The sequence below is a fragment of the Ambystoma mexicanum genome, chromosome 2q, assembly GCF_040938575.1.
Source record: "Ambystoma mexicanum isolate Mex_15411 chromosome 2q, UKY_AmexF1_1, whole genome shotgun sequence".
Taxonomy (NCBI): domain Eukaryota; kingdom Metazoa; phylum Chordata; class Amphibia; order Caudata; family Ambystomatidae; genus Ambystoma; species Ambystoma mexicanum.
In genome coordinates this window covers 147,526,640-147,549,952 of record NC_090924.1, presented here as the reverse complement: position 1 = coordinate 147,549,952, position 23,313 = coordinate 147,526,640, and the positions used below count along the sequence as shown (strand labels likewise).

Sequence of the window (23,313 nt, the reverse complement as noted above, 5' to 3'; positions counted from 1 at the left end):
CATTCCCTGTGGGAGTGTGTCAAAAATTGCATATGCCCCCTGCAAGGGAATGACTACAGTTATGTGTGCACCCCTTCCCTTTGCGAGTTTGCCAAAAATTAGGTGTGGGCTTCCCTAACCTGTGGAAGTATTAGAAAAATAAGGTGTGGCTGAAATTAAAGCAGGTGTGGTTTGGATGAAATGAATACAGATCTTGTATGCCACAGCAAGTATTTAAGGAACAGGGTAGCAATCACTAACAAAACATGCCAGCACAAGATGGAGAACATGTCTGACGCATTGAGACATGCATTGCGGCCACAAGCCTTGAGATGACACTGGAGCCATTGTCCACGCCACAAAGCCAGAAGAGAGATGCCGACCACTTAAGTCACTCTGCCACTACCTGCTTCACCTTATCCTAGATGCCCAAGCAGCTCCTGTCATTAGGGCCTTGAATGATCAACCTGTCTTGTTGGTGGACGGCATGCTACTGCTATAATGACCACTCTTGCCCGTCAGTGTTGCTACTAGAGGCAAGGTGACCAAATGCAAAGTTACTGCCATACTGTTAGTGCTTTGACTGCTCATCCACATACCCATTGTGAAGTGCACTTTCCCACACGTCAACCTTTTTTTTTAAAAACAAAAATGAATGTATTAATTAGTTAATGAAAATTTCAGGGGTAACAATGCATTTTGGTACAAAAATGCTTACAAACCTTTTTAACGTTGATTTACAGAGCAGGGCACAAGTGTCTTTAACAATGGGTGAGAGGATGTGTTTATAAGACCAGATTATGCCAGAGAGGTAGACACATGAACCACGGACAAGGACAGCAGAGCATGATATCGGAAATGGACAGTGGAAAAAGCTCTAAGTTTTAAGATGAAGGGGTGAGGGATACGTGCAGTTGGTTTGTCGTAGAGAGGTAGTGGGAGAGAAGAACAGGAAGATGTAGTGGCGTAGGATGCTATGCAAGTGGTTCTTCAAAAGGTAGGAGAGCTAGGAGGTTGGATTTAAATAGAGATTGAGATGGAGTAGTTCTAAGGAGAGGAAGAGCATTCCAGAGTAAGGGAGCGAGGAGGGGAAGACAGCGGAAATGAGAGGGAGTGCAAGGGGCACAAGAGGAGGCAAGGCAAGGATGATCGTAGGGAGCGAGGGGTAGAGTAGGGAGTGAGAAGGGCTGATGGGTAGGGTGGGGCAAGTCCATGTATAGTTTGGAAGATGATGCAAATTAATTTATACTTTGCCCTCTGTGTCATAGGTAACCAGCCTAACTGACGATGGGCCGAGGGGGGGGGGGTGAAGCGGGGAAGGTTGAAGAGTGAACAGACAGCAAAGCGGAGGACTTTGTCAAGAGGTGAAAAAGCATAGTTAGGAAGGCTATAGCGTCAATGTGCACAGTATTTAGATCATGAGAGTAGTAAAGAGGAGATTGATGCTTAGCTGTGTTAAAGGGATGAAGATGTCTTATTTTTCCGATGTTGATTTGATTGATTTTGAATATTTATATTTCACTTGTGACGGACCAAACCGTATAGCGGCGCAGCTGGTAGTTAGAAGTTGACCAAGCAGAAAGATAGAAGAGGGGATGCTCAATAGCAGCTGATGTTTTGATCGTAAGATCCTAGGAGGTTGGTAGCGGCTAATCTTATCCCTCAGGTAGCCTTGTGCCGATCCATTTAAGCTTTTAAAGATGAGGCATGCCACTTTAAATTTGATACGCTCTTCCACTGCCAGCCAATGAACTGCTTGGCGAGAAGGAGGTACATGTGCTGATTTACTCAGACTGCAGAGCAATCTATCAGCTGCATTCTGTGCCTTTTGAAGTCTATAAAGTTGTTTAGCTGGAATGCCCATCAGCAGGCTATTGCTGCCTTGTTTTGTGCCTTGAATCGCCAATATCGAATTTAGGTGACCCATTGCCTGTGCACCCTGTGAGTGACCTATGCTCCTCTGTTCTGATTGCCAATAATGAATCTGGGTGACCCATTGCCGGTGCACCCTGCTAGCTACCTATACTTTGTGCCCTGAATTGCTAAAATCGAACTTAGGTGACCCATTGCCTGTGCATACTGCTAGTGACCTATGCTTCTCTGCCTGATTGCCAATATCAATTTTAGGTGACCCACTGCCTGTGCACCCTGCTAGCGACCTTTACTCTTGCACCCTGATTACTATAATCAAATTTAGCTGACCCACTGCCCTTGCACCCTACTAGCTACCCAGGCTGATGCTGTGTTTGCATTAGAGCACTGCCTGCCTGCACTGGATTATTGCTCCCAGTCTAGGTGCCTAGACAGCTCACTGAACTCTAGCTCTACCCACCCAGCACCCACTAATATAATGCTAGCACTCCTCACCATCATCATGTTCCCTTTTTGTATAGTCCCTAATGTTACACCATGCACCAGAGGACACTTCATCAAGGTTGGCGATGGATTAGTTAGACCAGGTTGTCCACGCCACTTCCCCATCCCCTGCCCCACCCCTTTCCTCCGCACACTCCCCCCTTTCCCCATACCATCTCCTCAGGCCCACACTACGCCCATCACCATCAAGAAGGTAGCAACCTCAGACATCCCGTGCCCTAGTCCCAACCCGCCCACATACAATCACACCATACCCATCTGCATTAATGACACAACCACACCCATCCTGGGCATTGAAAGACTCAATAGACTCATGTCTAGAACCAAAATGTCCCTACGAGCTACCTCACTCACCACTTCACCCAATACACTGACCAAACTAAACACCACGCCCACTAATTTCCAACACAAAAGATTCCACAACGCACCACTCAAACACCAAACCAATAACAAAACCACTGACTCTTCCCCCATCAAAGGTAACACACCACCCCCTGCCCCTACCTCCACCCTCAAAACTACACTCATCAATGCCCGCTCACTAGGTGCCCATGCTATAGATATCCATGACCTCATTGAAGATCAACACCTTGATATGCTGGTGGTCACTGAAACCTGGCTTCACCCAGCAGCAGGACCACTTCTAGCCCTTGCTATTCCCCCAGGATTCAGCATCCTGAGAACAGACAGGACAAATACCCAAGGAGGCGGAGTTGCCATAATAGCCAAAACCACCCTGGAAATCAGAGCATGCCCAATAGAACAGATACAAGGTTATGAACTCCTACTAGTCAAGTATACCTCCAACCCCAAAAGCACCACCAACCTACTAGTGGTGTACAGATCACCCAACAAAAACACACACCCTGACTTGGACATCCCACTACTCCTAACGCCCCTCATCAAGCCTAAAACCAAATGCATAGTCCTCGGTGACTTTAACCTAGGATACAATGACCCCCTCGACTCAGAAGCATCTACATTTTATACAGCCATGTCAGAGATGAACTTCATACAACTGGTAGATAAACCCACCCACTCAAAAGGAAGAACCTTAGACTGGCTTCTCACTCTTAACTCTCTAGTCACCATTGACTCCATCCTCCCAGTCAATTGGTCAGATCACTATGCAATTAACTTCACCATAGACAATGCCAGTACCGAACACATCACCCCTAAAAAACCAGAAACATTTGAGACTAGAAATATCAAAAAGCTCTCTTCCGACAAACTCACTCCAGCCCTGAGTGCCTCCTTTGCCCATATGGTTCTAGGCACCAACAACCCCTCCTATCTAGCAGAACAATACCAACAATGCCTCACCCAAACTATCGACCTACTTGCACCCATCACCACTAAAACCCGTAGACCTGATAAACGCTCCTGCTTTTGGTTTAATGAAGAACTTATAGCCTTAAGACGCACTAAAAGATCACTTGAACACCTCCATAAGAAAAACAACACCCCAGAATCGGCATCAGCCTTTGCTGAAGCCAACAAAACTTACAAATCAGCAATAATCACTCAAAAAGCCAATGCCTTCAACCTCCGCATTGCTAACGCGTCCTCAGACAGCAAAGAACTCTTTACCATTCTTAGAGAGCTTGAAAACCCCTGTCAAATCTCAGCACCTTCAAACGCTAGCAAAGACTGGTGCACCACCATTCAAAACGCACTCTCATCCAAAATCCTCCTACTACAAAATAAAATCGATAGTAAAAAAACACTCCTAGCTGACAAAACTCCACCCACCATATCAACAACCATCTCCAACGCCACTACTGGTCCCCCATTCCAATTCTCACCAGTGACTAACAAAGAAGTTTTCGACACTATAATGAAACTCAAAGCCTCCAACTGCAAGGAAGACCAATTCCCATCCCATCTAGTGAAACTATGCGCCCCCACTCTCACACCTATCATCACTGAATTCATTAACGCCTCCTTCCTCACAAACACAGTCCCCACCAGTATCAAAAGAGCTTGGGTGACACCACTTCTAAAAAAACCTTCCCTGGACCCAACAATACCCACTAACTACCGACCCATTACAACGGTCCCATTTCTCCTAAAAATAATCGACAAAATAGCCTACTGCCAAATTCAGAACCACTTGGAACAACATCACCTACTAGGAGACCGCCAGTCAGGTTTCCGTCCCAACCATAGCACAGAGACAGCCCTCCTTGATCTGAAGATCCAAATGGATGCCACCAGAGAAGCAGGTAAACTCTGCCTTCTGATGCTCTTGGACTCTCAGCGGCCTTCGATCTGGTTGACCACGACAAACTCTGTAACACTCTAGCAAACAACTTCAACCTAGCTCAGAACGCTACCAACTGGATCAAATCCTTCTTGGCTGACAGGACTTCCAGAGTATCAATCGGCAAAGAATCAGCAGACCCAGTGTCTGTCCCTGCAGGTGTGCCGCAAGGCTCCTGCCTATCCCCCACTCTGTATAATGCCTACACCAAGCTATTATTTGCAGCCTTGGATGCCCTGGGTGTCATCTATACTAACTTCGCCGATGACACCCAAATCCTCATTCCTCTCTCAGGCAACCATGAACAAGACTCCCTCCTGGTTAACCAAATCTACTCACTCATCCAAAACTGGATGGCTAACAACAACCTCTGTCTCAACGACGACAAAACCAAGCTCCTCATACTAGGCTCCTCCAGCAAAATCAACACCCTTGAGCCCGCCTTTAAATCATTCACCATCGATGGAACCATAATCCCTGTTCTTACACAAGTCAAGACCCTCGGCGTGTACTTAGATGCCACACTATCCATGTCTAAACAAGTAAACACATTAGCCTCATCCACTTCCTACACCTCTAAACTCATCTCCCTCAGCCGTAAATTCCTCTCTACCAATAACTGTGTTACTCTAGCCAGAACACTCATACTGTCTAAACTAGACTATTGTAATATCCTATTCCTTGGCACCTCCAAAGCCAACATAGCTAAACTTCAACTCATGCAAAACAAAGCCCTCAGAGCAGCTCTAGGCATCAAAAAATCTCAACATATATCGAACACCAGAAGAGACCACCACTGGCTCCCCATACAAGCCAGAATTCTATTTAAAACCCTGAGCATCACCCACAAATGCAGGGCTAACAAAGCGCCCAAATACCTCAACAACACAGTCATGATGAAGCCCCAGACCAGACTCCTCAGGTCCAACAAAAACGCATTCCTTGAAACCCCCAGATACAAAAGAGAGAAAGCAGGGGGCAGCAGCTTCAAAACACTGGCCCCCAGACATTGGAATGCGCTACCTACCCACATTATGAATGAAACCTCATTCCCCAAATTCAAAAGCCTTTTGAAGACTTGGCTCTTCAACAAGTTCTAACTGAACCAGTGCACTAATCCCCTCCAATCAACTATTTTACCTGACTGCTTTGTATATTAGTGTATATTATTGATTCCTATTATTGTACATTTTTGATTGTTATACCTTTACACCTCTATGTTCATTCTAAGATTGCATTATCCCATTGTCTGTAACTACGCCGTGATACCCCCGGGTCTGGGCGTATAACAAATGTAATAAAATAAAAATAAATAAAATATTGCAGTAGTCCAAATGGGCATTAGTTAAGGCCCCCACTACTGTTGCGTGATCGTCTTCTGGAATATATGGCAAAACCTGCCGTAGTAGTCTCAGGAGTCGAACATTGCCTGTACCTTGGCTCCTACTTGGCCTTCACTACACCGATTGTCCTGCCAGATACATCCCAGATTCTTTACCTTGGAGACAAAGTCTAACTTTACACCCAAAAGATTGCGGACTAACAGTTATTTGAAGGCTATGAGTAGATGTCTGGGTCGGAACAGGATAAACTCTGTTTTGGACGGATTCAGTTGAAGCTGATTAGTAGACATCCACTCACTGTTGGGGAGATTAAGTAAGTTCCAGCTGCAGTGGCAGATTTGGAATTGAAGAGCAACACGTGGCGAGATGGGTGGAAGATGACAAGAAGGTTGCGAGCAGAGTAGGGATGGTAATCAGGAGAGAAGAAAAGATGAGGGGGGAGAGGAAGGAGTAGCTTGTTTGGATGGGAAGTAGAGAACTTCAGACTTAGTAGAGTTGAGTATGAGCGAGTGAGAGGCCATCCAGTATTTGATGGCAGAGAGACAGTTAGACATATTTGACCGTAGCTCGTCAGATAAGGAGGGAAAGGAGAATACGATCTGAGTGTCATCAGCAATGAGTTGATAGGAGAAGACATAGAAGGAGATCAGGTTCCCAAGAGCACAGGTATAGAGAGTGAAGAGAAGTGGACCCTGGAAGAACCCTTGAGGAACACCAACAGTAAGGACGGTGAGTGGGGATGTAAGACTGCTACAGGACACCTTGAAGCAGTGTTCCAGATAATATTTGGAAATGGGAGTATTTTACTCCCTATTTTTTAATGTTGGAAGAACAATGGGCCTCATTACGAGGCTGGTGGTAGCCGTGCCTGTAGTACAGCCTGCCGCCGGTATTCATTTTGTTCCGGCCCCCAGAAAAGGGCACTTACCGGGTCATTATGACCTTGCCGGACCCGGTAATTGCCCTTTTCTGGGCGCCGGAAAAAATTCTTCCCCATTCCCATTTGAGGCCCATAGGGCTCAATGGGAATGGGGAAGGTGGTAGGACTGGTACCGTTAATTACGGTACCGGTGCTACTGTCATGTACTGCTTGCGGGTGCCAGTAAGGCCACCAGGTCAGACCTGGTGGCTGCAAAGGCACCTGCGAGCAGAACTCGTAGTTTGCTGGTATGGTAACAACGGTACCGGAAATCTTACTGGTACCATTGTTACTGTACCGGCAAACTCGTAATGAGGTCCAATGTTTTTTATGGGAGTAAAAATGTTAGTTCCATTCCCAATGGGAGTATTTTATAAGCAAGCAAAAATATGTTTTAACTGTAAAAAAAAAAATTGTGCCTAGTTATTAATACACACAAAAAGATACATTGTTACCTCTTCAGATCAGACAGTAATAATAGTAGAGTTGGTTGCTGTGGTTATACGTGACATGTATGTCAAAACATATCCATTTAGCTTTGTGGGTGAAAGCAGAGAGACAAGCTCCAATGGGCTTGTTTGCTATTTTTTGCTGGGATTATTTCAACTCCCTATTTTCTTTGTTGGGAGTGCAAGTCCCAGCGCACCACAAATCTAACTTCCATATGAGATGCACACTTTTTTGTCCATTTTGAATGATCCATTATGTTTAAATGTGTAGTAGATGTGTTCTACTTCTTCTTTATTAGCATTTTCAAATACTCAAAGTTAGTGACATACAAGCATGTTAGTAAGGCGCCAGTTGGCCTGGGGAGCCAAACGTAGCTCCTGTTAGATGTTATTTTTCAAGCTAACCAAGCTCTACTAGACTAGAAGCAGGAGCTAAATAGCTGCCTGCTCCCCTGAATTTCAACCCCTGTTATCTGTAGGGCTGCCTTGAAGTGTCTGGTGGCGAGATATGAAGCAAACCACGCAAGAGCCGTGTCCCTGATGCCTAGGAAGGACAGTGCTGAGAGAAGGTCAGAATTGTTGACGGTATTGAAGGCAGCAGAGAGGTCGAGAAGAATAAGAATGGATGAATGGTTAGCATGACAAATGGAAGAGATGTTGTTGCTGACATTGAGTAGAGCTGACTCAGTAGAGTGAAGAGGTTGGAAGCCACTTTGAAGAGGATCCCAGAGGTTGTGTGTGTCAAGGAACTCAGTGAGTCGGTTGAATAGCACACACTCTAGGATTTTGGAATATTGAGGTAGAAGAGAGACAGGAGGAAAGTTTGCAGGACTGTTAGGATCTAGGCCAGGTATCTTAAGTAGGGGGATGACAGTAGCAGACTTGTAAGTAGATGGAAAAGTGGCACTGTCAAGAGAGGAGTTGAAGAGGGAAGTAAGCTATTGAGCAACACTGGGAGCTATGCGTTTCACTATGCGTCGGGATAGAGGGTTGATGGGGGCACGTGAAGGGTTAGTCCTGAGGAGAAAGCCAACAATCTCATCAGGGTTAGTGGGGGCAAAGGAAGACATTGTCGCAGAAGAGGAAGGTAGAGGTTGTGGAGAAATGTGAGCAGGTGGGGGGTTAGAAGGTAATTTGCAAGTATATTTTGAATGTTGGAGATTTTTTAAGCAAAGTAGAGAGTTAGATCGTTAACAGGAAGAGTAGAGGAGATGGAGGAGGGTTTTGAAGGTGAGAGAATTGAGTTGAGATATTTTAGGAAGCGCCTAGGTTGAGACGGTTGAGACAAAATGAGAGAGAGATAGAAGCCATGTTTGGCATAGTCGAGAGCAGAGGAGTAGTTTTGAAGAGCAGTCGGGTAGAGTTGGAGATCTGAGAAGTGTCTAGGGATTTGCCAAGTGCAAAGGGTTTTCCTCATTGTTGTTTTCTGGGCTCGAATAGTAGGTTTAATCCAAGGCTGTGGAGGGGAGGGTTTAGGAGTGAATGCAGTGAGAGGGAAGTGAAAGGAGAAGGGAGTGTTACAGTTAGTGAAAGATTTAGCAATGGATGGAACAGTGCATTTTGCATTGGAGGAGACATAGTGGTAGAATTTGGGAGGAAACATTTGCACTTGCCAATGGAAGTGGTAAGAGAGAGGGGAGTGGAAGCAGGAGTGGAGATTGAGGCAAAGACAATGGAATGGTCAGAGGGAGAAGGGGTGGTGGAGATATTGGAGGTGGAGAGTTCAGAGGAAAAGAGGATAAGGTCAAAGGAGTTTCCATTTGAATGGGTGGGCAGAAAGTGTACAGAAGAGAGTGAGTGCTTAAGGAGAAGAGAGCTAAAGTCAATGGATAGAGGAGTGGAGAGATCGGAGGTTGAAGTCACCACTGACAATGAGGTGATGATGGATTAATTTGTTGGGAAAGGTGGTCAATAACTTGACCAGCAGGACCAGGTGGCTGACAGTGATATAATATGAATGCTGTAGGGAGCAGAGATTGTGGAGATAGTGTATTTGAATGGGAGAAATAGCAGGAGATAAGCTAGTAGGAGAAATAGGAAGTTTGGAAGATGCAAACAGTCCTACACCACCACTACCAGGAGGTTTAGGAAGGATTGTGAAGGGCAGCAAGGGCTGCAGAGTCTGTGGGAGAAATCCCAGTTTCTGTAAGGGTAATGAGGTCAAGACAGGGAGAATAGGAAAGAAGGAAGTCATGTTACAGATAGATTGTGCATTCCAAGGAGCAATATGCTGGGGACCTGCAGCCGGATTCTGCGCATGGACAGTGAACACAGCATGGTTTGTTTCCATGGAAATCAGCACAGCACATATTTACCCAGTCTTCATTGGCTGCACTGCCTCATTTAAACTCAGCATCTATGGTGCTCGGTGCGTCACAGCCTTTCCTTGAGGTGGAATGCTCTGTTCCTTTTCGCCTTGTGCCTTCCTTGTTGCTTTGTCGTTCTGTGTCCCTTTCCATCTTGCCAGCTAGCCTGCTTCCCGGGTCTCCCTTAATCTCCTTCCTCTGTAGCCCTGGGCTTCCTGCTTGACTGCTTGCAATCTCTTCACCTTACCTTGCCCTGGGCTCATTTCTTCCTTTCTCTTCTATACTCACCGATCACCGTAAACCTCCAGTCCCTAAGTGCTCTACAATGCTGCAACGGTTGACAAACGAGATGGGTATTTTTCTTCAAGCAATATGATTTCTAGGTGACTTATATTCCTGGATCCCACAACATACGGGCAGGTGCCTTATCCCGTTCCTTCTGCCCTCACCAGAAAACAACATCTCCTGGATATATCTTGTCCCGTTTTACATTTTTTGGCAGCAGTCCAGCCTCTCCTTAACCAGGTCCTAAAACAAATCGCCAATGACCCAGCTGTTCCTACACTCATGTTTGATCCTGCAAACACCCTTGACAACGGACTCTTGTTTCATGAACACTGTCTTTACATAACTACCAAACCTCTCCGGAAACTAGTTCTTGAGCTGTTCCATGTCTCCACTTTGGCTGGTCATAGAGGGATACGAGCTACCACAGAACTCATTACCCAGCAATTCAGTGGCTGAAACTTCAGGAGCATGTATGGGACTATGTGGCCTCCTGTCCTGTCGGTGCACAAACAACAAAAACTGAGCACAAGCGGCCAGTCGGTGTTCTCCTGCCTTTCGGGGTACCTCCCCGTCCTTGGCATACGATTGCCATGGACTTTATCATTGATTTGCCACCCTCTGATGGCTTCACCTGCATAATGGTTGTCGTGGACTGCTTTTCCAAAATGGCACACTTCATACCCTTGCCTGGACTGCCTACCTATCCCCAGATGGCTAATGTGTTTTTCTTCAGTGTCTACCATCTGCATGGCCTTCCAGGCAAGATAATTTCGGACAGGGGGTCATAGTATACTTCCTGTTTTTGGACCTCCTTGTGCAAACGCATCGGAATGACCACCGCCTTTAGCACCGGCTATCATCCTCAGACGAATGGGCAGAAGGAGCGTACGAATCAAATGCTGGAACAGTACCTGTGCTGTTACACTAGCGGAATGCAGTCCAACTGGAGTGAGTATCTACTTATAGCAGAGGTGGCATATAACAATTCTGTTCACTCAGCCACGGGTGTCAGCCCATTTTTCTGTTGCTCTGGTTTTCATCCATCGTTCCTGCCTACCGCGTCTGCCACCTCGGATCTCGGCATGACCAGTCTGCTTAGGTCCCTCGTCTTCGGGAAGTCCAGTCACAGGTTGCCACACATCTCTGTGCTTCCCAGGTTACGATGAAAGTGGCAGCTGATCTGCGCTGGTCTATTGAACCTATTTATCCTGTTGGTGATTGCATCTGGCTTTCTACCTAGCACCTGCCTCTGCGGAACATACCCCGGAAACATGCACCTTGTTTTGCTGGGGCTTTCCACATCTCTCATTGCCTATCCTCTGTGGCATACCATCTGCAGCTGCCTCCCTCCTGGAGGGTCCACCCGGTCCTTCATGTGTCTTTGCTAAAGCCCTATCGTACTGATACTTACCATCGGCCTCATCCATGGCTTGGCCATTAACTGCTGGCTGGCACTCCTGAATTTGAGGTGGCCAACATATGGGATGCCCGATTCCGCCGTGGACGGTTTTACTACCTGGTGTCTTGGAAGGGTTATGGTGCTTGTGACAACTCATGGGAGCCGGCTTCTGGTGTTCATGCCCCCCGCCCTCTTGGTTCACTGTTTTTACCTCTGTTTCCCTTGGAAGCTGGGTGCTCCTTCTGGTCCTTGTGGAGGGGGGCAGGTCACAGCATGCCAGTGTCTTACCTTGGAGAGCCCGTGGGCTGCTCTGGGACACTCTGCAGCCGCGTCGGCATGCCAATCGACCATCACACCTGGGGGCTGCCATGTAGGGTGTGCCGCGCATGCGCCAGGACCTGGGGCCAGACTCTGCGCATGTGCCGTGAACGCAGCATTGTTTGTTGCCACTGCAACCAGCGCGTCGGTGCCCAGTCTTCATTGGCCGCAATGCCACATTTAAACTCAGCAGCCACATCGCTCGGTCGTCGCAGCCTTTCCTTGAGTTGAAACACTCAGTTCCTTTTCTCCTTGTTGCTGTATCCTGGCTTGCCCCTTTCCACCTTTCCACCTTGCTTCTTGGTCTCTCTTGATATCCTTCCTCTGTTCCTGTGGGCTTCCTGCTTGGCTGCTTGCAGTCTCTCTGCCTTTCCTTGCCCTGGGCTCATTTCGTCCTTTCTCTCATATACTCACCTGAGTATCAAGGCCTCCCACATACAGTGCTTGCACTGCCTGGTACCACTTTTCTAGTGGGAAGGTAAATTCCTGTGGTGCTGGGGAACGGCTCCCCATTTCAGGCTAGTAGCATATTTCCAGCCTGGCTCAAGGAGTCGGATTCCACACTGCTTTCCAGTCAGCACTGGAGGGGTACCCAGACTAGATTCCTTCGCTGAATTGAGCGGACATCGCTGGATTGAACATCCTTGATTCTTTCGTTCCACAGGTATTTGAGAATCACGGGGGGGGTCACCGCTTGACAAATACAAAGAGAGTGAGATGTAGAAGTACACTGATGTTGAATCAGCGAAGTAGAAGGGGGTAGCTGAGAGAAGAGGACGTGTGAAGAAAGTTAGGGCTGGAGGTTTTGTAATTGGAGTAGGTGAGCGAGAAGAGGGGTGGCTTTGAGGAAAAGAGATGATAGGGATAGGAAGAGAGTTGAAATGGTTTTGTGCAGAGGAGAATGAAGAAAGAAGTATAAGAGAAAGGAAGAGATAGTAAGAGCAGTGCATGGTGAGGACAGGGCTGAGCAAAGCCGTCATTTTTACACATAAGCAAGTAGCAGGATATAGCAAAGTAATAGCTCAAAGGCGAAGAGGCAAAGACCTGTCCAATGAACTTCTCACCGCAAGAACCCATGTATCATATGACGTAGGTATATCATTGAATGCAAAGTTAGTCTAGAGAATTGCTAGTGGGCATATGCACCAAGACCTTTGATGTCAACAAAGGTATATGGCAGAATGTCTACTACCAGCATTTTCCCTAGTTTGCCATAGAGCAGCTGTACTCGTGGATGTTAAGATGACATTTCTGCATGAGCTTAAACAACCTATATGGTTCAAAATTGGTGGGAGCTGGGAGCTATTTAACTCCTGCTTGTAACCTGGTAGATCCTGGTTAGCATGATGTCAACAGCCACCAGGAGTTACTTTTGACTCCACAGGCTAACTAATTCCATACAAACATACACACAGTAGCCACCAGGAGCTGGTTTTAGCTCCTGCTCATTGAATCTCAATTTTGAACCCTGCAATCTGTATGACCCCAGCTCCCATCCTGAATTCAGACACTCACCTAACAGCTTTTTCATTATGTTCTAAAATGAGCTCTTTATTCCTACCCCATCATATCTTATCCTAACTACCACTCATCATACACCTATATACCTGCAATCTATTCTCTTTTATGTTAATTCACTTTCATTTTAAGCCTGGGAGGTCAGATCAAGTCTTAGAAGCTATTTATGAGAAGAAGCTGCCTACAAATTCCACGCAGTGAACTCGGGCACCACTACATAAATGACCCAAGCATGCCTGCGGTCCATCTTCATTTGATAAACTTCCAGAGAGGAGGTGCCTTTTGGTAAACTCCCTGGGCACTCTTCTACGGCATGAGATGAATGCCTTCACGGGTTAAAAATAAACGCTAGGTTCCTGTGCACAAACCTCATTCTCATGATTCCACACCAATTTCCTGCCCCGACAAGATAACCTTAGGCGGGGGTGGGGGGGATCCCCCATGTACCCTGTTTTTTTGTCGCCTTCCTCCACCCCCTGCACTTCCCTACACCCTGTTTGCATTTCTTTCTGTGTTTGATAACAAATTGCACTTTCATCAACATGTGGTATAAAAATGCAATTCGTTAACATTTTATTAGGAAAACTGAAGCACCCCTGTACCTAATAAATAAATAATTATATATGGTTAGCTATCAACTATGGGGATATATTCCAGAGAGTGCGTCTGAGTGACATCTGATAGATAAGAGTGAAGCTCAAGTTATCTTTGATGTCACTCAGAACTCTTTGGTGGAACACACTCCGTAGCAGGAAGCTACTCATCTATGATTTTCTGTTTATGTCCCCTGGGCGTCCATTTTGAGGGATCAAAATAAAAATGTGATGAGCAGGAGCTAAAACCAGCTCCTGGCTGTGTACCTACGAGGCATCACGCAGTAAGCAGAAGCTACTTCTGGGGAATGAGTATCAACACACAGATTGCTGCAAATCTAACCTCGCCATATGGTGCACACTTTATCTTTTTGTCCATAATATATGACACATTATATAACCCGTCCAAGGTTCATAAAGCATTGTCATAGGACATACTGCAGGCTATACGGACCGGATTAGCCCGAAGATTATTCAGAATGTCGCATTGCAAGCCTACCCTCAAAGCTGAACCCACCCGCTGTGAATTGCTGCTGATGCCAGGCAGCTTTATAAACTGTCGTTAAAGTAAATACCAAATGGGGAGTGGGTATCAGTCACAGGAAGCAGAGAAAGCGAAAACAACTGTTATATTCCCATTAAGAAGTATTACGTGTATCCACCATTCGTGCCTTTTTGACTCTTCGTTTTCTTTCTCATGAAAGAGCCTGGTGGGTAGAAACTCTTTGTAGAGCAATCCTTCGGGCTGTAACAGGTGTTATGGGCCCGTAAAGGTTTTTAACTCGGTCTTCAGGGACCGAAACGCTTGGTATGGCCCTTGGTTGGGTTATAAATCTTAATCATGCTTTAACTGTGGTCTACATTTGTCCTTTATACATAGACCCAAACATGCACAACTAATGCTATATGGTACAAGTGGGCCCAGGGAGTCAAAAGTAACCGCTGGTGTTCGTGACAAGCTTCCCAGGCTTTTCTAGGCTACAAATAGGAGTAAAATATCTACCAGCAATTTCAAACTCTGCATTTTCCACACACCTGCCACTCCCCATGGACCAGCATTGCAGAGGATGGGTAAGGGGAGTAATGTGAGCATCATATAAAAACGAACAAAATAACAGGTTCTCTCCCACTGCACCCCACAGCAACAAAAACATAAAGAAAGAAAAAAAGATGTACCTGGCAGATAACAAAGGCCATATCCCCGGCTGTGATGTCAAAGCAGTTGATTATGAGTTTCTCAATCCGCTGCCATGTCATCACAACAGGAGGCTGCACCTTGCATAAAGGAAACTAGTTGCTAATGCCCAGGCACAACAGCACAGTTCGACTGACCTACACCACAATGGGATATCCTGGCAGTCTGGCGCCTATGAAAAGATACAAGGGCTGTGGGAAGGCCAGTTACGTCTCAGGCAGAAAGGTTCCACTTTCCACATCTGCCAGTGCCAGTCCACCTTTGATAAAGTGTCCCGAAGAAGAAAAAACATAACTGGGTTGAAAAGTTTATATATAAACTGTATCATTTTAAATAGAAAATAAATAAATAAATGGGTTGATTCATTAAGAAGTGACCAGGAATAACTGACTTACTCCTGACGTATGCTTCTCTTTTTAGGAGTAAGTCATTGATATAACTTCTTTGCGAATGTAATAGTCTCTCTCCAGGAGTAATTCAAGAGTTAGACACAGCGGGATTCGACATTCTTTAGGTCAGAGTTCCTACCAGTAACTCAGCAGCCAACAAGATGGCATTACTTAAGCCCTGCTATGAGTGTATAGTGCCAGAGTACTCTTAATGACACAGGCACGTCTGACCAATAACACACCTTAGTATGCTCGCGCCATTTTATGAAGTTATCCTAACCAGCACTTTGACTTTTAGTTATTCTAATAGATTCCCGAAATGTCCACTGGCAATGCATACTCAGAAACACACACTCTCAAAGCCAACCGCTTTTTAGGTAACCTCAACAAGAGTTATGCAGCGAACAATGAACACAATGCCAGTCTTAAATCAGCAGAGCCAACTAAGTGATTATAAATACAATTGACTCCAAAGCAGACCCACAAAAAAAGAAGGCACACGTTCCTTATTTAAAGAGTAAATCAAACAGAAAAAGTGAGCAGCATTCAATTAACTGTACTCAAAGAAGAAACCTAGAAATCAAAATAACGGTAAAAAACATGAAAACACGCCTTGCACAAAGCACGCAGGGAAAAGTTTCCCTGTAAACTTACTTTGACGCTGGCAGTGGTCTGGATAAAATAGTCTTCTAGCCCTCCAGGGAGATGGCTCTGTGGCACCCATCACGGCGGGGAGGCTCTGCTGGAGCCGAGGAAGTGGAGTTTGGCCATGTTACTGGGCGCTGCGCGCGGAGCAGGGGAGCTGTCGTCGTCCCCTAAGTCGCCGTTATGCAAAGAGCGCTGTCTTTCGGGAGACCACGCTGTGGGCGCATGACCGTCTGCTCCCCGAGGACTGGTTTCATGCAGTCAGGGAAGGACACGCGCCCCGTTTTGTCCTGACCACAGGCACATGATTCACCCCAGGCCCCCGAGGGCTCGCTCCTAGACCGAAGCAATGTTTTCCGAAGGGAACCGTATGCGGTCTCGGTGACGCCGCGCCTTCTCTCGGAGGCTTCGCCGCCTAGCGGACATCTTCACTGCATCTGCTGGACACATAAAACTTGTGGCTTCGTGATGGAGAGTGAGGAAAGGAACGACCGGTCGCTGTGAATTGCAATTGTGCAGGCTGGTAATTTTCAAGGAGCACTGGCAGCATCAAAACACAACACAGTCCAACGGTTTATCATTGGTACTAAATCAAACTGTAACCTGGAAATTCACAAGAATATTCAAGTTTTGTTATGGTTTATACGACACAGAAAATGCGTTTTTCTGTTTGTTTGAAACGGGAAATAGTTATTACAAGCTCTATAGGATGCTGCTCCGAGGCGCCATCCTCTCCTGCCACTACTCAGTGTTTTCATTTATTAATGCTCCGGCTTTGAAAGTTGGGCCGGCTAGCTTCTTCCACCAATAAGCCAAAACTATCGCATTGGAGTACAGCTAGGAGGGAGATGGGATGTGAGAAGGAGGACACACACGACCTGTGGCCTTTGGGATTTTACCAACCCAATGACCACCCAACACTATGTTAATCCCTGTGGCCTTTCATATCTCATTGTAGAGCGGGTCTGAAGTCACACGGGCCGTCCTAATTAGTGCTGGGGACACCCAGCATAACATCGCATTGCCATTGTTGTGGGCTAGCTCGTTCGCACGGAGGCCAGCAAATGCTGGAGGCACCCAGCAGCTTCTCCAGTTGCTATGGTCACATGGCCGGTATCAGTTGCCGGGTGCTCCCGAGCTTGCAACTGAGCTGTGATCACACAGCCGGACAGTGGCATGAGGGGCAGCCAGGTTACACATACTGATCTGGGATCACCCAGATCAGCGAGGGCTGCAGTACCGTGGTCACACGGTTTCAACCTGCAGGCCAGGGTAGCAGAGCTAGCATCAGCCTGCAGGCCCAATAAATGAGATACGAGACAGAAGTACTATTTTAGGAGTCATGCCGGCTGAGGCTCCTTTTATTGGGAGCCAACTCATGATAGAGTCATGACGCATCCTTAAAGGGGACAACACCACACTACTCCTTTTTCATAACAAACAAAACGAAGACAATATCAATTTTACCATTAAATAATATATCATAAACAGTATTACTGGGTCCACTCGGGAACCATGGGATAAAAAATAACCACATACATTAAAACATACACAGACCACTATTAGACATGTCATTGCTCAGTTGGCTCGTGGGCGATGGTCAGGGTTGGAGGACTGCGGGTGGCAAATAGGCAGTCCAGACACATCATAAGGAAAACTTTATTCAGCGAGGGAGGAGGTAAACGCCAACCAACTGACGACACCATTGTCAGTTACTGGAACCATATTAACCATTCAGACCGCCTGCTGGATCACAGCTTCACGCACATATAATTACTGGGACCACTTGAAGTACATCAATGACGTGCAGGCTCACATCATCAAAAATACATATTTACGGAGTCATCTTTGAGCGTTAGTGGGGCTGCAGGAAACCAGTTTGACCTCACAGGCCATCGTCTGTTTGGGAGCAGGGGATGACCGACTCCTGACTCATGCTGTAGGGCAGCATGGCCACAAACTAAGCACAGTCATGGGGTTGGGAGAACCACTCACTTGGGCAATGACAGTTCCTTAGTTCGGGCCAATTGCAAATGCATTTGATAAATAGGCAAAGCTGCACCTCGGGACACCGGGGGCCACATCGGCTTGTAGACTCCCACAGGCAGGTGTTCATGATTGTAGCATGCGGAACACAGGAAAGACAGCAGTCACGGGCCGTGACACTCCTCCTCTTTTCAGGTGTTATTCTTGACATTTTGTGGTACAGCCATATATATTCTCATCAAGTTGTCAGCATCAGAAGTCACTGGCCAGGAAGCGAACGGTGGGTCAGATATCACACGGGATAAGGACTCTGCTTCCACAACCGCAGATGTAAGAAACATGAACAGGAATAAAGCAGAGAAGTTCCTTGTTGCAGCACTATGATTTCTCAGAAGCCGTGTACTCCTGGTCGATAGTTTCCTTTGAGGGTAGAGTGTTCTTCTCTGCTGTGTTGGTCCTTCTAAACTGCTTGTGGTCGAATTTCTCAACCTCAGACATATCAGGCTGGTTAGGCATTTTGGCTTTTTTTTACCTTGAGCTACACTCCACACCACACATCAGGCTCCCGTTCTCAGCTTTTCCTTTAAAAACTGCTCCGACCACGGAATGTGATGATTAAACCACCCGTGGCCCGGGGACACTATCAGAGGAGCCCCATCATGGCAGAGCCGCAGTCACTGTTCTTTCAGTTCCATTCATGAAGCGTGAGGCAGCACTTTCCTTTTTCTTTGCCCGACCCCAGAGCACACCAAAATTCACCACTGTTACTGCCCGGGTTTATGTGGAGCAGCAGACACGCTTCCCAAGCTCTGATTACAGAGCACACCGGGTTCAACGCCTTGTTGGCCCAGGCTCCTCCTTCCTTATCCTTTCCTTTTTGCCAGAGCTCCGTGCACAGAGCGATTTACTAATTACTGCCCGCTTGGCCTGGGACTCCCCAGGGAGGAGCGTCAGCGATGCAGCAAAGTGCAGGCTTGCACTGCTGCTTGTGGGTGCCCGGCCGCACACTCACCTTCCTTCTGCTTTCATTTCCCAAAGAGCTCCTAACACAGAGTGGGGGTGGAACACTGCCTAATGCCTGCTGCTTCCTCCCAATGTTCCTTTTTCCTCTCCGGGCAGGAGCAGCCACATCACAGGCTGCAGTGGCATCACCCGAACAGCGGGACACTGAAGACGCAGCACCCTGCTTGCACACTGTATGATCTAGTGCCTTTGCTGCCATTGTTGTAGGGCGGTGCGTGAACACACGGGCCGTCCTAATCAGTGCTGGGGTCACCCACCATAACATTCCATTGCCATTGTTGTGGGAAATGCCGCAGGGCCGGCCAAGGCGAGGCAGGGTAACTGATGTTACCATTCAGCAGGCCAGGAGAGGGGCAGTCCCCACCCCCATGCCTGCTCCTTTCCTCCATAAGCTACAGAGACACGCAGTCTCTGTCACACAAAGCCGAGGAAGGGTGAGGTGTGAACAATCACCTCACCCTTCCTCCAAGCAACAAGGTGCTAAGCACCTAAGGAAAACCAACAGTCAGGCAGGGCCCAGGTTCAAAGACTGGCCCCCCCTCAGGGGGCCAGACAAGTCAGCTATCCAGCCGGGGGCTGGCGCACAGCCCCCACTACTATACACATCAAAGACCCAGGGCTCCCCTGGGTCTTATAAATAAGAGCAGAATGCTCTAAAAACACAATCTGTTTGTGGACCCTGAACGGGGACCCAAACTAACAGGAGGTTCGCTGTTCACTCAGCATCTTCCACACTTTGCTTCTTTAGCAGACTCCAAAAGTTCACTGCATACGTAGCGTCTTTTCTCCCCTCTTTGAACATTGTCCTGTTCAGAACTTTCCACTACAGGCGAGCGGCGAAAACCTTGCTTAAACAGAAGAATCCCCGGGGAGTACGCTTGCAGAAGCAAGATCCGAGGCAGGCACGAGCGAGCATGGGGGAAAAACAAATAAAGCACCCGGGTGCAGGCGGCCGTGTCATTTTCGCTTTTCAGGCCAAAAATCATGGGTCCCAAGCGAAAATCAAGGGGAACCTCCAACACCTTCCCAGAAGCCCAAATCACCCCACCTACTTGCAGCCCTGGAGGCAGCTGAGCATTATGGCTGGGCCTGGGTCGGAGAAAATATGTATGGCCTACCAAAAGAAGGGGTCCCCATACCAACCAGTCAGGAGGACGAGACGACACCATAAAAGAAAAGGAAGGCTACAGAAGGCATGGGAAAGGTTAATAAGAAATTGTCTAAATTATGGGAGAATATGAGTGAGATGCAGCAATTATTGCTAGAAATCAGGGGCAAACAGACACTTCCCACAGCCGAGACTAGGGGAGCAATCCCCACCATAGCACCAGTACCGGACATCACGGTGACCACCCCCCCACCAGCAGCAGCCACAGCAGCATCAGCCCCATCAGCACCAATAACACAGGTGCGAACAGCGCCAGCAGCAGCCACCACAGTTTTACCTACAACGGCAGCTCCTGAGACAACAGGTGCTTTAAAAGCATGGACAATACCCAATACAAATACACCAGGACAGACAGGAGCGAGCAACAACAACTCATCAGACACAGTAATGATTAGTAGTACCCAATTAGACCTAAAACTTAAATCATTTCAGACAGAAATACTGAACAGATACAAAAGGTGTTTAGCATGGAACATTGACATTACAATCAAAGAAGCCATATGGGCGAAAGAGTTCATCGAAATCTTTTCACTTCTAGAAGCCCAACGCAAAGGGAAAGATGCTTTTAGGGATCCCAAAAAGATAGAGGAGAAAGCCATAGCCAGAAACGCCCAGGTAGAACAGAATTGGGACAACTGGCTACAGGCCTTTGCCATCTTGGCAACTATATATGAAGAAAAATTCCCCAATGATGGCAGAAAATGATGGGCACGCATGGATAAAATCAGAGAAGTGAAAATCGCACAAAAAGGGAAGACCTGGCTAGCATATGATATTAGATTTAGGAGAAGCATGTCAGAGAGGCCAGCCATTGAATGGGACGAGGTCCAGAATGATTTATACATGTTAAACGCAGAGCGTCCTTCAGAGGAGGAGATCGCACAAACAACCCCCAAAAATAGCAAAAACCCACAGGACCCCAGATTCTCCGACAATGAAAACAACAAAAAAGGGGAACAGCCCTTTCGGAAGAATCAGCCATGGGCGGCTAAGTCTAATGCCCACAGGCAGAACAAAAACCACTCACCAAAAGCCAACATCCCATGTAGGAACTTTGGAAAAAGTCAGTGCACATGGGGAAAAGAATGCTGGTACAAACACACTTGCACAAACTGCAACGGTGACCACGCAGCAAGCAACTGCACCAGACTGCCAGCCAAAAATACAAAAGAGTGGCACCAAAAGCATGCCGCCAACCCCATGTCTAGCACCGGGCAGCACCCCCATCAATCCAAACAATTTCAGAGAGGCCCTCATGAATTACCCAGACAGAGAAACCAGCAAAGCAATCTGACAGGCTTTCACCAAGGGTTTTGTCATCCCCTTCAAGGGCATCAGGTCTCAGAATGTTCCAAATAACCTGAAGTCAGCCAGGGACAACCCGCAGATGGTGGAAAGCAAAATTAAGAAGGAATTACTACTAGGCAGGATTGCGGGACCTTGGGACCACATGCCTCTCAAGGAGTACATAATATCGCCCCAGGTCTGGTCCCCAAAAAAGAACCTGGGAAAATGAGGCTAATTCATCACCTATCCTATCCTAAGGGCCAATCGCTAAATGGCGGCATTCCACACACGGGATCCGCGGTATCCTACACACACTTTCAAGAGGTGGTAAGACTCATACAGGAATGTGGCACGAACGCCCTGATGGCCAAACTAGACATTGAATCCGCCTTCAGATTATTGCCAGTTCACCCAGACTCCCAGCAATGGCTAGGTTTTACTTTTAAAAACAAATTCTATGCAGACAGATGCCTCCCCATGGGATGCGCAGTATCTTGCGCCCTATTTGAGCAATTCAGCTCCTTTTTTCAATGGGCTTTCCAAAAACAGAGACCAGGGACCGGGATAGTACACTGCCTCAATGATTTCATGGTAATGGGGCCAGCAAATTCTGAAGAATGCAGCAGAGCCCTGGCAAAGGTAGAAGGAATGGCCTCACAGTGGGACATCCCCCTGGCAGCGGAAAAAACGACCAAACCAGCCACCAGCATAATTTTTCTAGGTATTGAAATAGACTCTGCAAAGGGCCTATGCAAAATCCCGAAAACAAAAATAGCAGAACTCCTGGAGAAAATAAAAAGCGTGACAACAAAAGACAAAGGCACAGTAAAAGAAATTCAGTCATTAGCAGGAAGCCTCAACTTCGCAGCCAGAATCACCCCTCAGGGGAGGGTATTTTCCAGAAGTCTGGAACTAAAAATCAAATCTTACACCAAACCCCACCTGCACATCCGGCTAGGCACATAAGTGAAACAAGATCTGGAAATTTGGGGGAATTTCCTTAAAGATTTTAACGGGACATCACTTTGGTGTACGCCATTGAACACATGGACAAAAAGGGTCCTTTTCACCGACCAGCAGGGGGTTTGGAGCCATACTAGACTCAGAATGGGTGGCAGGACAATGGCCCATAACATGGCAATCTGCAGGGTGGACAAAAAATATCACCCTCCTAGAAATAGTTCCCTAACTTTAAACATCTCGGGCAGGCAGCTAGCTAACACGGAACTCTTGGTCTGGTGCGACAACATGGCCGTGTTAGGCTCCATAAACAGAAGATCGACTAAATGCCCTTTAGTGCTGAAAGTCCTACGAGCCCTTACAGCGGTCACACTACAAGAAAACATTGTGGTCAAAGCAAAGCACATCGCTGGAGCAGACAATAATATTGCAGATGCTTTCTCTCGCTTTCAGTGGCCAAGATTCTGGGAGCTAGCGCCGCACGCCCAAGAACAGATGACGCCAATACCAGCGGAATGCTGGCCAATAATGGGAATACAAACATAACAGCATCAACGTCAGTGCCAGAGAGCACAGGCCGGGATGCCCAACAAGAACCAGGCACCTCAAAAATGGGTGCCAACAACATAACGGCATCAACGCCAGCGCCAGAGAGCCCAGGCCGGGGTGCCCAACAAGAACCAGGCCCCTCTAAAACGGGTGCCAACAACTCGCTGCCCATAGAAAATACGAACCTTGGCTCAGGGTTCTTAACAGAGATGGCAGAGCAAGCACTGTCAAGCTCTACTGCAGTTCAGTACAGTAAGTGTTTGCAAACAGTATTTAGAGCCACAGGTTTAAACCATGTTGAGTTAATAACGATTAAAGACACATTCTTAAAATGGGCGCATGAGCGGGGCTTTAAGAGAG

General features: G+C 47.1%; 1 protein-coding gene across 2 annotated transcripts in view; it reads right to left on the bottom strand.

Moving 5' to 3' along the window:
• GJC2 (gap junction protein gamma 2) overlaps positions 1-23,313 on the bottom strand; it is a 495,946-nt gene that overhangs the window by 228,565 nt on the left and 244,068 nt on the right. The window contains exon 1 of one of the 2 annotated variants that reach the window (XM_069647051.1): positions 15,990-16,384. The exons of the other annotated variant lie outside the window; for it this stretch is intronic. The gene's annotated coding sequence lies outside the window, so the exon portion shown is untranslated. Of the gene's footprint in view, positions 1-15,989; positions 16,385-23,313 lie in introns of those variants that run through there. 2 annotated transcript variants of the gene reach the window in all.